Raw genomic sequence first — 14737 nt, 5'->3', positions numbered from 1 at the left:
CGGATTGGGCAACTTTCCTCCCTTCTTCTCAAACCATGCTTATGACAAAATCAGGTCCTCAGTCACATTACAAACTGCAAGCTTAATCAAGAAGCTGAGAATAAACGTGGCACAACAACAGTACAATTGAATTTGCCTATAAGGCATAGGTCTTCTTTCTCTCTTCTCCACCCCCGCTCCCCTGCATTGGGTAAACTTTGGTGAGTGAGATAGATCACATTTATGCTTGCAAGGTTCCCTAGCTACAACTGTAATTCAAAATGGCAAAAGGTTCTCGATACTGCTGAGATGGGGAAGAGAGGGAAAGAAACCTAGAGAAAAACAAACAGTAACTTGGTGACGCCCCGCTTCTCTTTTCAACCCTGTTGCCACCACAACTGTAAAGGCCAGAAGTTTTCATCTGGTATCCAGGCAACCTCTATACAAGACTTGTGCAATACAGCCTAGCAGTTTTCAGAAACTACCAACATAGAAGGGCAGGAAATGAGAAAGGAGGGAGGAAAAAGTAAAGACAGGATAGGTTGTGTGCTTTATTTTACAGGGCTTAGGAATTTTCACAGCCATAGAAAGTTTTTCTCTTTGCTTTTTTTTTAAAAATTGCTTTATCTTAAAATAAACATACAAATAAAAAAAATTATCTAGGCAATAATGGAAGTTTTACAGATTACAGCAAAAACAAGGCAATGTTTTTGCAAGGCAATGTATCTATCTTACATACAGGTAGTCCTTAACTTATAAGTATACATTTAACAATGGTTCAAAGTTATGACAACCTTGGAAAAAACTCGAGGTTATGACCATTGCATCTCCATGGTCATATGGTTGCATTCTGGAAACCGGCTTGCTTTTACTACTAATACTTGTGGCATCTTGCAGTCATGAATTGCAGTTTGTGTCCTTCCCAGTTACCTTCCAACAAGCAAAGACAATTGGGAAGCTGGATTCATTTAACAACTACACGATTAGCTTAACAAACACAGTGATTTTCTTAGTGACCACAGTGAAAATGCTTTTAAAATTGGATCTGGTCATGTGGTAATTCGCTTAATGACCACATTGCTTAGTGATCAAAATTCTGCTCCCAATTTAGAATCACTTAAGGCATGGCATTTTGATTTTCTTAAACATAGTTATTTACACTGCTATCTTCATGTAGATTCAGCAGTTTACAGTCAAAATCCATAAAGTATAAAACATGTTAACACACTTTTATGAAGACCTGGTTTTGTCAACGGGAATCCAGAGTTGGATGGAGCTCATCAAGTGGCTTGTTCAACTTATTGTTGTTGTTGGTGGTGGTGTGTGTGTGTGTGTGTGTTTGTATAATTGCTTTTACTCTGTTTATATTGGATATTTTATTTTTTGTAAGCCGCCTAGAGTCACTGAAGGTGAATGGGTGGCCATATAAATTCTCTAAATAAATAAATAACCCATCCAAAAACAAAACAAATCCTGGTTGTCAGAGTTCCATCTATGCTCTTTATCAAAACCTCTATGGAAAAGCTGGATTGGTTTGCAAGAGATGTGCCATCTTGATCACAAGAGGCAAGGCATTCCATTATAAGGGGAGATTTTTTGAAGCTGCTAGCTTGAAGCCAGACTGAATTTCCAGGCACCAGGTTCATGCTGGTAAAAACCCAGGTTTTCTCCAATTTGTTACATTTCTTAGCTTGAATGGCAGGGAAAACATATACCCCTACCAGAAACCCTAAGGAACTAAACAAATGATTTTTTAAAACAGAAACGCAAGGAGAAGTTCTGAAATCAATAGCCCAAACTCTTGTATCAAAGGGAACATTCCAGTCCTGAAAAAGGAGTAATTCTGAAAGGTCAATTTGATGATACTTGCTCAGAGGAACTAGAAAGAAGCTCCATTAATTTAAGGCCAAAGCTGCTTATGTGCAATCCTCACATGTAACTTAACAAATAAGAGATTTGCTCTCTTAATTCCCACTTCATCACAGGCTTACTTGAAAATGAAAGCAAATGTTTAAAAATAAATCTTTGTACAAAAATTGATTTAATGGTTTTCAGAAATCCCTGGTGATTTGCAAAATGGTTTTGAAAAATCCCCAGTGATTTGCAAATAAAATCTCTTCTGACACTAGGGAGAAGATTAGAAACAACTGCAGAGTTGAAGAGCAAAAGATTAAAGTAGATTTTCTGCATTCAAATCCTTAAAGATATTTAGAACAGGAAAAGCACCACAAAGGTGCAGAACCTTTTGTTATAAGTTTAACAACCCACTTTTATTCAACCCACTGGATTGCTAGAAAGCTGTGGAGTTTAACATTATTAGCTCTGATATAAATGGACTATTAAGTTGGTGTGTTTTCAAGGTTATCCCCAACACTGCTAATATTATCACATAATTTCCTATAATTTTAATATCTTTTGAGGAAATTGGCACCATATATTATCTAATTTTTCTATATGTGCTAATGAAAGTGAAACAAAATAATTAAAGTAAAAATAAACTGTGTTTATAGTTCCATCTTTCCAATGAGGTCAACCAATCTGTAATCCAATTAACACTCTCATTGTTTAATAAGGCGTGAAGGTCATTATGACTCATTTAAGCTCTAGCAATCAGAAGTATAGCTGCTGGTGGTTGGGGCATTCACAACTTCTGGAGGCAAGTTGTTCCACTGATTAACTGTTCTGTCAGGAAATTTCTCCTTAGTTCTAAGGTTGTTTCTCTCCTTGATTAGTTTCCATCCATTGCTTTTTGTCCTGCTTTCAGGTGCTTTGGAGAATAGCTCGACTCCTTCTTCTTTGTGGCAATCCCTGAGATATTGAAATACTAATATCGTGTCACCCCTAGTCCTTCTTTTCATTAAACTAGACATACCCATCCAGATTCGGTCTCAGATTTTTCTCCACAGCTTCATGATTTCTGTCTTGCCAGGATTCAGCTGAAGCCTGTTGGGCCCCATCCAGAAACCTACAGCCACCAGGCACTGAGAAAAGACAGCCAGCGTTGCTTGGATCACCGGGATGGAGGTGTAAATCTGTGTATCATCAGCATATTGATAACATCTCATCCCATGGTGTCAGATGATCTTGCCCAGTAGTTTTGAGTAGAGTTGCTAAGAGTTGCTTGACAGTGAGACGAGAAACGTAATGAATAAATGATAAATGTTTTGCATTATATGATTTTAAATCTCATTGATGAGATTGGGGAATATGTCACAGCAGATAAGTGGCTCTTAGTTAACTTGGGGAGGCTGAATCTGAATAGTACTTAAATGGAAATGAATGAAATGTCAAAACATATGCTAAAGAAGACAATGACAAATCATTTTGTAATTATTGTGGGGGGAAAACTATATTGTTATCAGATCTTCAGCTCATCTAGAAGGGATTTTTTACTTTTTTAATGAATGATAAGTTTCAAAATAAATATATCTCACAAAGACAACCTCAATCCATGGAGGTACTACATAGAAGTACAAAAACAAAGCTCCGCATATAGTTTACAATTAAGAGAAAATATGACAAATCCACTCTGAATTATTCTAAACCAACGTGGGGAGTTTCAAGAATCTACAAGGACACTAATTTAGGGAAGAATTGTTTAAATAAAGTATGAACTCATGTTTTCAAATGCTAGAAATGGTCTAAGTTAGAAAATATGAAAAACCAACATTTAAGACAAGTTTGAATAACTATTCCTGTCCATCTTACAGACTTATTATCTTGATGTTCTGACTGATAACAATTGAAAAGTTAACAACTTAATCGTTTATTTTATACCCCAGCAGTTCTTTGGTGGCTTACAAGTTACAATTCATGTTTACAATCACAAGATCATCAAATGTCAAATGCTGTTTCAACGTGAAAAGTCAAGAGTGCTAGTATAAATTTAAAACTCATTAAAACCATAGAAACTAGCTAGTCTGGTCATTATGCAAACAGGGAAGAATGTTTTATCATTACTCCTCTGATACAGCCACCAATCTCATTTCATATAAAGAGAGGCAAGACAACTTATAAAAATCTTAATAACCAGGCAGGCTCAAATTATTATTTTGCGAGATTTTAAGATAACAGCTAGAATTTACCTGAAGCAACAACATAATACAGAAGTACTGACATCATTAAAAGTTTCATTGCATCAGTCAATCACAGGAATGCAATAAATTGAGATGTGGGACTATTGTTTCTTAACCTTGGCATCAGGGTGGATAAAAATCAATGATTTTTTTAAAAAAATAAAAAAATGGATTTTTTTTAATTTAAATCGGATTTTTTTATTTCAATCAGATTTTTTTTATTTTTATAGAATTTATTTTAATAAAAAACTTTTGGGGTAAAAATCTATCGTAAGATAGTTTTCTATTTAAGATACATAAATAATTTAGTTTATTCAGCATGAAATGGAGCTTAGGTATGTAGCACAAGGCTGTATATTCTGCAACACTGGGACTATCGGTGAGTCAACAGCGGGTCAAAGGAGTAGCAGAGATGACAGTTGCTCTTTAAAAATTATGATTTAAATCAAATTGGTTTAAATCAAGTCTTTTTATTAGTGATTTAAATCATGATTTAAATCGACTCGATTTAAATCAGATCCACCCTGCTTGGCATCTTCCAAATATATAGACTTCAAATCCTAGAATTCTCCAGTCAATATAGCTATTGCTGAGGATTCTTGGAATTGAAGTCAGTATATCTAATAACTATTAAGTTTGAGAAACACTGGGTTAAACTAAGGATTTTTCATTTTATTTGAGAGATCAGGAAAACCTAGGAAATTGGCAGAGCTGTCATGAAGAGAGTGAGAACAATAAAGAATTTTAAACTGTTAAGGCACTATGTTTGCTACAGATAATACAAATAATTATGTTTTAATATAAAAGTCTATATTTTATATTTTTCTCAGTTCAACTCTTTTTATTGTAAGCACTACTTATGGTTATCACTTTAACTTTTTTTCAAAGAAGTTAAAAAAAATTAAGTAAAAATATTTTTTAAAAAAACCTGATAAAAATAATAAAAACTGCAGTTTATGAATTATGGAGAGCTTCTGTCATTCTTCTGCATATGCTTACAGGAAAAAAGGCAAGAGACAATTCTAGTTTAGAATTTTAGTAACATCTCTGTTTCTGGAGAACAGCACAAATTCTTAATCTTCACTTCCCTGGGTTCAATCCTTGCATTCAGCTGTAAATGGTTTGCCTGCTACAATGTGTTGGACTCTTAAGATTTTGAGAGAAGATCTACATGCTACTGATACAAATTAATTCGATATTAAATTAATCAGTTTTGTGATATATCCCACAGTGCAACAAATAAATGCAAGCAAATAAGACAGTTGACCAAACACTGCAGTGTTGCCAATAAAAACTGTCCCAGAGTTTGATTAGAATTCTAATCTCAGTAATTATCTGATCTTCAAAATACATTTAATCTAATTGACATAGTATTCAGTTTAAAATGTACTAGTATATTATGTGCCAAGATTTAGACTCAAGCTTATATCATACCTCAGCATGAAAAAGTGTTTTATATTTTTCTGTTCTGTGCAAGACGGAGTTTAAATACTATCCTACAGCCTCTAAATATCAGTCAACAAAACTAACTCAATCAGAAATGGTAAAATACACAATGCAAGCAAAAGAGCTTTTTGTACAAGCTTAAGTTTTGTACGTCATTCTCTAAATGCATGCTTCATTCTGAAAAAGAAAGCAAAGCAGTATGTCTAAGGTGTGGCATGGTAGAGAACCGAACTAGAAGTTTAAAAGCTTTGCTGAATAGTTTAGCATTTTTCCAAAGACTTCCAGCTACAGTAGCCAGATATTGCTTTTTTAAATTAAATACAGTCAGGATTTCTGAAAATCAATTAATGAATTCTATTTTCAAAACTTTGTTTACAAGAAATAGAAAGAAATCATATCTCACAAAATTGCATGATGGGTATCATGGTTTTAAGATACAAATATATATGTATACATAACTACACTTAATACTAATAAGCAATCTGATACCTCCAGATACTCTGAGATAATAGTCCTATAAATCACAACCATCCTGACCAGCAGTCCAAAAGATGTTTTTTCAAAAGGCAACTGGGCTTTGTTTTTCCTTGAATATGTTTTGCTTCTCATCCAAGAAGCTTCTTCAGTTCTCCAGAATTGAAGAAACTTCTTAGATGAGAAGTGAAATATCTTCAAGGAAAAATAAAGGAAGTCCAGTTGCCTTTTGAAATAAGCACCTTTTGGAAAACTATGATCTGGATGACTGAGAATCTCCATAAACATACTGCAGTTCAGCAGCTGGGTATTATGTGGGCAGTTTGAAACATATGGATAGACAAAAATAGAATTATTCATATTTTAATTGATTTTTATTTTACCCAAAAACAGATTTACACATCTCGTACGTATGGCTCATATGGATGCCATTAAAAATTTCAGAGTACAGAGTAGTCACTGTATAGTCACCCATAACTATACAGTGATGTCCAAATAATCATCCATCCCCTTCCCTCTCTGTTTAGCAGGATCAGCCAGGGTCACTTGCACAATTTCACTGGAACTTGGCCACTTAGTCACAATCTCTTAATGAGCTCTTTGTAAGTAGCAGGCCCAAAGGCCTGTCAGCATGGTCATAAAAACAGGCACCAAAGTTCAGATGAGGTAAAAGTGAAAGCAATTTGTACTGGTTTCAAATTTACCACTCTGGAGCAGGCAGCAGTCATGCAACACGACAGTTAAAGAACTATATGACTGATCATACGTAAATCTCTAAACAGTATGTCAAAAACTAGGATGTGTGCAGGATTCTAAAGTAGAATAGGCAGAATACTGACAATTGAAAAAGAACTGAGATCACATACATTTTACAATGTATGACTCCCTGTCATGATCCAGATGATTAGAAGAGTGGGAAACCTGTTGCCTCTGCTTTAATTTCATGGTGCTTCCAGATGCTGAAGGTCCTTCCTTGCTTTCCAGATGATGCCCTTGGGAACTGCACAGAGAAAACTTTATTTTCTTATGTGCAGTAAAATATACCAATGCTTGACTCTGCCCAGAGCTGACCTGGCCAATTTCAGCAGCAGCAGAGGGATTTCCTCCATGAATAAAAAAAAAAAAAAATAGAAGAGGTTGTCGACTAAATCTTGTGATATAAAGATAATGGTCAATATTGGCCAAAATTCTGGGGAAAACAAGAGGCAAGCAAATGGAAAAGACAGTATTTAGTCTAGTAATAGGATTAACAAGTATCTACAGCATTTGAACAAAATCCTTCTCACTGGTAGGATCCAAATTATGAAACTATTTTCCCAGCCATTTTCATCTGGCTCTTATGATAGCTTATGGACATCAAGTGAGGCCCATCCATTTTTAATAATATTTCATTTCCCTTGATTGACTATGGTGCTCTCTAATTAAATAGTTTATTGTTTCATCTTTCTCTGATCTGTCATTTTTTAATGCAATGCTTTTTAATCTGCTTTATTTAGAAAGGCTTCAAGGCATTTGCTAAAAAGCAGGGATGCATTAGATTAACTAAATGAATTTGGGCCGGATTTATTGCTAAACTTTTACAGGGTCTACTAAGACCAACATCTCAAATTGTCTACAAAAATACTTATCTCCAGTAGACATCCTCATTCATTCATATCATCACAATTATCATTAGTATTATCTTATTTTATACTGATATAAGTATTATTTAGTTAGTCAGTCAGTCAACTCAAGGTGGTGAACGGACCTAATATTCCTATTTTCTCCACAACACTGTGATGTGGAGTTGAGCTGAGAGTGTGACTGACCTAAAGTCACCCAGCTTAGCTTCAAGCCCAAGGGACCCCTAGAAGTCATTGTCATCTGGTTTCTAGGCCAGCAACTTAACCACCTCATTGCTATATTTCATACTCCCTTCCTCACCTACACTATTACAAAATTTTATATTTCGGTTTCAAGACTTTTTATCTTCTCCACACAAGGCATTCCACACCCACACAAAAGTAGTGGGAACATAAAAAGAAATCATGAAGACCATTGACCACAGGATGCTAAAAGGTTATATCAAGCAATGCATACAGTACATCAATACCAGAGAGCAGTTACAAAGCTAGAGATATAACCTTTCAACAGGAACTCTTGCCCAGCCGCAACTAACGATTTCTCAGAAAAAACAATTGAAGAGCCAATGAGAAGACTGCTAAAAATGAGTTGTGTGTGTTTGAAAGGTTGAACTGAAAGATCTAAAATAGATATACACAGTTCTACTTACCTAGTACAAATGCTGCTATTCAACTCTTTGTGAGATACTACCATACTTCTGCTCTATTTTTACCCAGTATGCTGCCCCCAGCATACTCCATCTGTTTCAGTCCAGCTATGAAGTGGGCACACATCATGTCATGTTCTTACTCAAACTATTTACAAGTATGCTCAGAGAATTATAGCCTAAGATGTACTAGGGCCAAAATCACAATTTTCCCCTCAAAAAGAGCAATAAACTTGCCAAATTCTCTAAGAGGAAGCTTATACTTCAGAATATTAAACAAAAAACAAAACAAAACAAAAAAGCATTTAACATGGGAGGAAGAATCTTACCCTCTCAAACAAACTGTCAGATAAAGATGCTGGCATTACCAAGAGGGCCTCATATTTAGTACAATAAATGATGGCATGAAGCATAGAAAATGTAATAATTGTAGATATTTTCTAAGGGAAAATTCAAGAGCTTTAGAAATGAGATCAAAATACGTAATCCACAAACATTTATACTTGTCTACAGCATATATTTATGTTAACTACTTTGGGGACCCTGGCAACCCTGCAAGAGGAAACTTGTTTCCTTCCAAATTGCAAAACATTTTCCAGAATGTTTGTTGGGAAACTTTACTCGTAGACTTTTTTTGAAAAATCAAATTGCCATTGGGGAATGATGAGCAAACAGACTGCATCCCAACTCCAGAGAAAGGAATGGAGATAATTTGAGCTGTTGTACTATCATAGCTGCTGCCATTTGCATTTTTAAATTAGCAGGAAGTCTGGAAATTATTTGGCTCTCTGTGGCCAAAGTGGAGAAATGTAGAGCCAAATTTCAAAGGAGGAAAGACAGAGCGCAATCTTGGTTACCATAGCTTAAACACACTTTGTTGGAAGTATTAGCTTATGAAGCACACATTCCCTCTTTCTGCCAGGGAAAAAAATATTGCCAGGCTTTCTTTACATCTACAGGTCAGCTAACACTTTTGCATTCCTATTAGTCACTAGTAGCAACCAGGCTAGTATTTATTGAGTTCACCAAGTTACTGCATACATCAATCGTTACCTTTTAACAAACTACAATTTAAAGAAATGCAGACTTGATTCTTCAGTTATATGCATAATTTCATAAAACTATTTCTCATCTGCATTTATCAATTTCATTACTCTTAGTGGTACTAAGAACTCTTACTCTTATTCAAAAACTACCCTTATTTATTCTTCGTCAGTCTTATATTTGGAACAGATATAAGGTATGAGAGGGTATTCCCCCACCCCCAAGGCCACTTGTTAACCTGGAAAGTACAGTACTTAAGTTTTTGAATAGCACAATGAATCCACTAATCTCTCAAACTCTGCTTTCCTTTGCTGCTACAGATCTGTACTTTATGGCTAGTAACCTACATTCTGCAATGCATTCCTTTTCCAAGAAAGCAAAGCTTAGTCTATATTTATACTGTAGACTTTCTAAATTTCAAAGGCCAAAAAAGAGAGACAGAGAGCCAGGAATCTGAGCCCCCATAGTAACGCAAGGCAAAGATAAGTGGTAATTTCAGCTTGGAGCAATCCATGCTATGCAGTCAAACTAAGGCTCTCTTACCAAGTTAGCTAATCCTATTTTCTCTGGAAGAAAAGCCTTTCAATCTTCAACTTAAAAAAATAGATGTCATAAATTTCTGTCATATGTCATGGAAAAGTCACTTGAACTTTGCAATGTGAATGAGGATCCCCTTTCACTGGAGCTACATATAAATTTAAAAAAGACCAGTAAAACTCTTCCTTTGAGGTTATTTACTATAGCAGAATTCCTCATATCTAGTCTGTGTGCAGAAAGATAATATTCTCTCTGCTCAACCAAGTATAACAAATGCATGACTCCTTCTTCAGACCAATGCTTCTATAGAAAACATGTAAGAAATTAAAATACCTGGCTGTCTGGTCAAAAAGTATTGGGGAGAAAAGCTTTGTTGAAATGTCAAGTCTTCCATTTCAATTACTTCCTTGTGTGCACATTGTAGCAATGAGGTTAAATTTATGCCTCTTCTTGCCAAAACTGTCAAAGCAATCTGCAGCTGTATACCTCCTAGATTTAACTATGATTGCCAAAGCAGCTTGAATCTTTAAAATCGGACAAACTATAAATAATAATAATCTCTATGGCTTACTTTTGTTTGGCCCTCTTTCAGATAAGAAAGATTTACACTTTCTTAAAGTTTAAACAAGACACATCAGACAGACTGTGGTGATCTCTTTTTTTTTTTGGTTAATAGCAGACAGATCAATGGAAAGGAGGAGCATCACAGATCAATTTGTCTATATTTTAATGTCCTCAATGGACAGCAGCCAAAGTACTGTAAAACATATTGCACATAACTAATTCTCTCATTATCAGTTTTAAACTACGAAAAAAGAACAAAATACAAGGCACCTAGGGATCTTTAGTGAATTCTACAAAGAAGCTAAGCATGAACTCTATTTGCTTTCAAGTTAGCTCTAAAGATTAAAGTTCTTGTGGTGAAAATCAGTTTTTCCCCCTTTTTTGGGTTCACTTCTCAGTTTAGAGCAAATTCTTTGCATTAGGAAATCAAATGTTTAGTTTAGGACCATAAAAATATAAGCACTGTATAACCATTTAGTTAGCTGCAGCAGTTTGTCTGAACATGGTACCTGATATCATGAAATTATGTCATGTTTATAAATCATTTGTAATTTGGCCTTGTCAATATATTTGTCAATATACATTTCCACAGCCCTACTTTCATGAATCATCACTTTCTAGTTTTATTATTTTATTGCCAGAATAAAATGCAACTAAGAAAACATCAGGTCTATAGTAAATGTGACATGCCCTATGAATTAAGATGTACATACTAATAAGAGTATCAGCTTTTTTCTGAATTCCTCCTTAAAAGTTCACCAAAAAATAGGCATTTGCCAATAACTTTTTTAAAAAGAAGTCTACATTTTACTTTTGTGTACAGTGCATAAATCTTAACAAATCAAAAGATTCAATATTTGCCAAGTGAAACACGAAATTTATGAATCTTTCTTGATTTTCATAATGAAAAACTAAATTTTTGGAGACAATGACAAAAATTGATCTAATCTTTCAACTTCCAAACAGCAAAACAAGTTTACCTACCGTTATACTGAAATAGAGATCATTCAAAAAGGGAAACACGTTAAATCAATAATATACTGTCTGATTACACTTAAAATATGATTTTTTAAAAAGATTTCAACTGAAGTGGAATATCTATTGAAGCTGTCTAGACTTAGACAAATGTTTAAACTTTTATTATCTTTAATATTAATTGAAAAGGCCCAACTAAGGGACAGAAGACAGCTTCTACTCACAAATAAGATGAAGAATTGCTATTTATCCGACTGACCGAATACAGTACAGAATATTACTAGCCACATATCACAATTAATGATTGCTATTATTCAGAGTCACCAAGCAATTATCGTGTATGCAGTTTGATCAGAGTTCAATTTATCCATTAATATACTTTAACCTTTCTACTGTGTACAAAAGGTGATTAAAGCATGTTATATAGGATGTTTCCTTCTGCAATGGCATGTGTGATTCTGAAGAGTATACAAAGCATCAATTATTTTATACAACATGGGTAACATCTACAATGTGTCCCCAGTGAACATTTTAATTAAGAAATAAGGTGAAAGAATTTGGAAGAAAACTGCATATGAAAATGTGAACTGTGCATGCTGGGCATTGAATTCAAAGCAGCACATTTTTTCTCAGCTAATGAAACCCAAAAACAGCGCAGCTATTTAATGCAGATCAGGCCCATCATCCCACCCACCCACTCAGAAGTTGCCATTCTGAGGAAAGACACAGAAATTTGAGAGCTCAAAATTTTCCAGACACCTGTTCTTTTTCGTTGCAGGCTTCATTTATTTAAGTATAGAATACACGCACACCATTTCCTAGGGTTTTTTTTTTCTTTTTTTAATCAACTGTTTTTGTAAACCCTACCACTCCGCTCAAGTCCATTTCAATTCTGTCAACAGGAAACGCTATTCGTTGCAGGCGCCTATATTCAAGTGTATAGTTTTCAAGACTTGCGTCTCCAAAACTTTCGGAGGAAATGGACTTGGTGGGGTGGGGGTGGGGTGAGCGGTCGCGACGTGGAGATGGGGGAGGGGGTGTCTCCCTACCTTTCCAACTACTTAATTTTAAATGCTCACAAAAGGCTGCTACGATGCTTGAGGACCCAAAAGCTGACGAGCCGCCGCCGGCCCCCCCTCCCCCCCCTTTTATTCCCCTTCACGACGTGAAGGATCCGGATGAAGCGTCGCTATTCTGGCGGGGGAGGCAAGGAAAGGGGGATCGGGGTGGCGGTGCTTGCGAAAGGAAAGCCGGATTGTTACCTGAGGGAGCGAAGGGAGGAGGGCCCAGCAAGGACTCCTCAGGCAGGAAGACAAGCGCACCAACGGAGCGTGTGTGTGTGTGTGTGTGTGTGTGTAGGGGGGGAGATACTGAGGGGGGCAAGAAGAGGGGGAGGGTCTCCCACAGGGTTCTCTAAAATGGCGGCAGCTTCCTTTCCCACAGGGCTCCCACTTCTCTCTCTCTGTGTCTGTCTCTCCCCCCTCCTAGGCACCGTCCTTCTCCCCCTTCCCTTCTCCTCACCCTCAAGGTCCACCGCGCTCACCGGGCACGAGCCCCTTCCTTCCTGCCCTTTTTCTTCGCTGGCGGAGGAAATGGGAAAGAAGCTCGCTCACTCGCCACTCTTTTTTTTTTTTTTTCCTTTCCTTTCCCTTGCCTTCACCGCCACGGTCCCAGAAGCCACCGCGCGCGCCTCTAGCGGCCCACTTGCCATTTCCTCCTCCGGCTAAACCCCGCCCCTAAACACCCTTTCCTTCCGCTTGGCCTTCCTTGGCTGCTCCTGCTGTTCTACCTCCTTTTCCGCGCGCTCTTTTCTTCTCACTGATTCCTCACTTGCCCCACCCCCCACCGCCCACACACCGCGCAAGCTCGCATTCGCTTCCCCGGCTCCTCCCATTTGGCTTCAAAGGGAGGGAAGGAAAAACGCGAGCGGCGCAGGCGCAGTCTGAAGCCTGCCTACAGTGCGCATGCGCGAGACGGTGGTGGTGGGGGGGCTATTTTCTTCTGCGCGTTTTTTTTCTCCCCCCGAAGATCTTTTTTTTTTCCCGATCTGGTTTAAATTTGACTCCCAAATTGGCACGTCTGCGTTCACTAGCTTTAATCTTATTTCTGTTTCTCTTATATAGCAAGTTTTATTGGCCGGTCATTGAAATACTTTACATTTTATCATCATCATCATCATTTTAGCCATTGTCTATCCACTGCATGATGAAGGTCTCATGTTTCCAACTTGTATTTTTTTACTAAAATATGCGTACCTCCCATCGGACTCTACGTGTTCTGTAATCGCGGTTTCAACCATCAATCTCACGGGCTGCTGTATCGCTGCCATTTCATGGTCTTTAGTCCCGTTCCCATTCTCATATCCGTACCGCATTTTATACACGCGATTTCGTGGAGCTTTCTAGTCCACAAACATTGATCCCATCATAAGCGTCCTTATTAAAGTGTCCTTTATTTCGCCCGCAAAACTTAATACTCTTGCTAGCCACGCATTAATATTTTTCTTATGCAGCCCAAAGCTATCCCAGCAATCTGATTTTCATGAGTACCGACTTAAACTAGGTTCCTGGTGCATTAAAAAAAAAAAAAAAAACCTGAAATGATCATATATTTATTGCAAGTAGTTTTCCTCCGGGTTGAAGACATAGCAGGGGATGTTTCTTAACCAGAGATTACACCAGCCTAACAGCTTTGTCATGAATGTAAGCAATTCTGTGGTGGTTGGTCCAAACATAAAACTGTATTCCGGATGCTGAGCCAGCTGTGATTTCAGGAATCTGAGGGATCTCATTGTCAAAGATAAGTAGGTCAGTGTTTTGTGGGTCACCTGAGATAATAGAGCCCCAACCATAACTGGATGATGTCTGCCTATAGTGTTGCAACAATTGCAGCTGACAGTTGATGGATGTGGGCAACTATGGCCCTTTTATGACTTGTGGACTTCAATTCCGAGAATTCCTGAGCTAACATGGCTGGCTCAGGAATTCTGGGAGTTGAAGTCCACAACTCATAAAAGGGCCATAGTTGGCCACCCCTTTATTAAATAGGAACCCTCCCCCTAAATAGTACTTTTGTCAGGATGGTTGGTTTGAGTAAGAGAAAAATCATTATTGATTTAAAGGCCTGCAAATTCTACAGCAAGTTATTATTTTGTACTAAGCCATGAATCATGGTTTAAGAACAAAAATAATTTGAGTTTATACAACTTGCTCTAAACTACATCATGGCTGAGACCTATATATAGAAACATGTTGGCAACTTTACTTTGAACGTAAGAGTCACTGAAACTGCTGTTGTTAAACTGTTGTCATATTTTGTGCTCAAAGTGTTCCATTAAGTACAAAATGACTAGGAAGTAAGAAAGGAAGTTCTG

The 14737-nt window shown here is 37.0% G+C and overlaps 1 protein-coding gene across 5 annotated transcripts in view; it reads right to left on the bottom strand.

The window, feature by feature from the left end:
* The window catches only part of PPP6R1 (protein phosphatase 6 regulatory subunit 1), a 64872-nt gene extending 51762 nt beyond the window's left edge, over positions 1-13110 (bottom strand). Inside the window, exon 1 of one of the 5 annotated variants that reach the window (XM_034423229.3) lies at positions 12886-13110. The gene's annotated coding sequence lies outside the window, so the exon portion shown is untranslated. Of the gene's footprint in view, positions 1-2851; positions 3100-12626; positions 12824-12885 lie in introns of those variants that run through there. The other 4 variants (XM_034423232.3, XM_034423230.3, XM_034423231.3 and 1 more) reach the window with 4 other exon arrangements.
* Positions 13111-14737: the final 1627 nt, after the last annotated feature.

The sequence above is a fragment of the Pantherophis guttatus genome, chromosome 4, assembly GCF_059756535.1.
Source record: "Pantherophis guttatus breed Tessera chromosome 4, ASM5975653v1, whole genome shotgun sequence".
In the NCBI taxonomy this organism is placed as follows: Eukaryota; Metazoa; Chordata; class Lepidosauria; order Squamata; family Colubridae; genus Pantherophis; species Pantherophis guttatus.
Note: the sequence above shows the minus strand (reverse complement) of the source record. Positions and strands in the feature narration are given on the sequence as shown.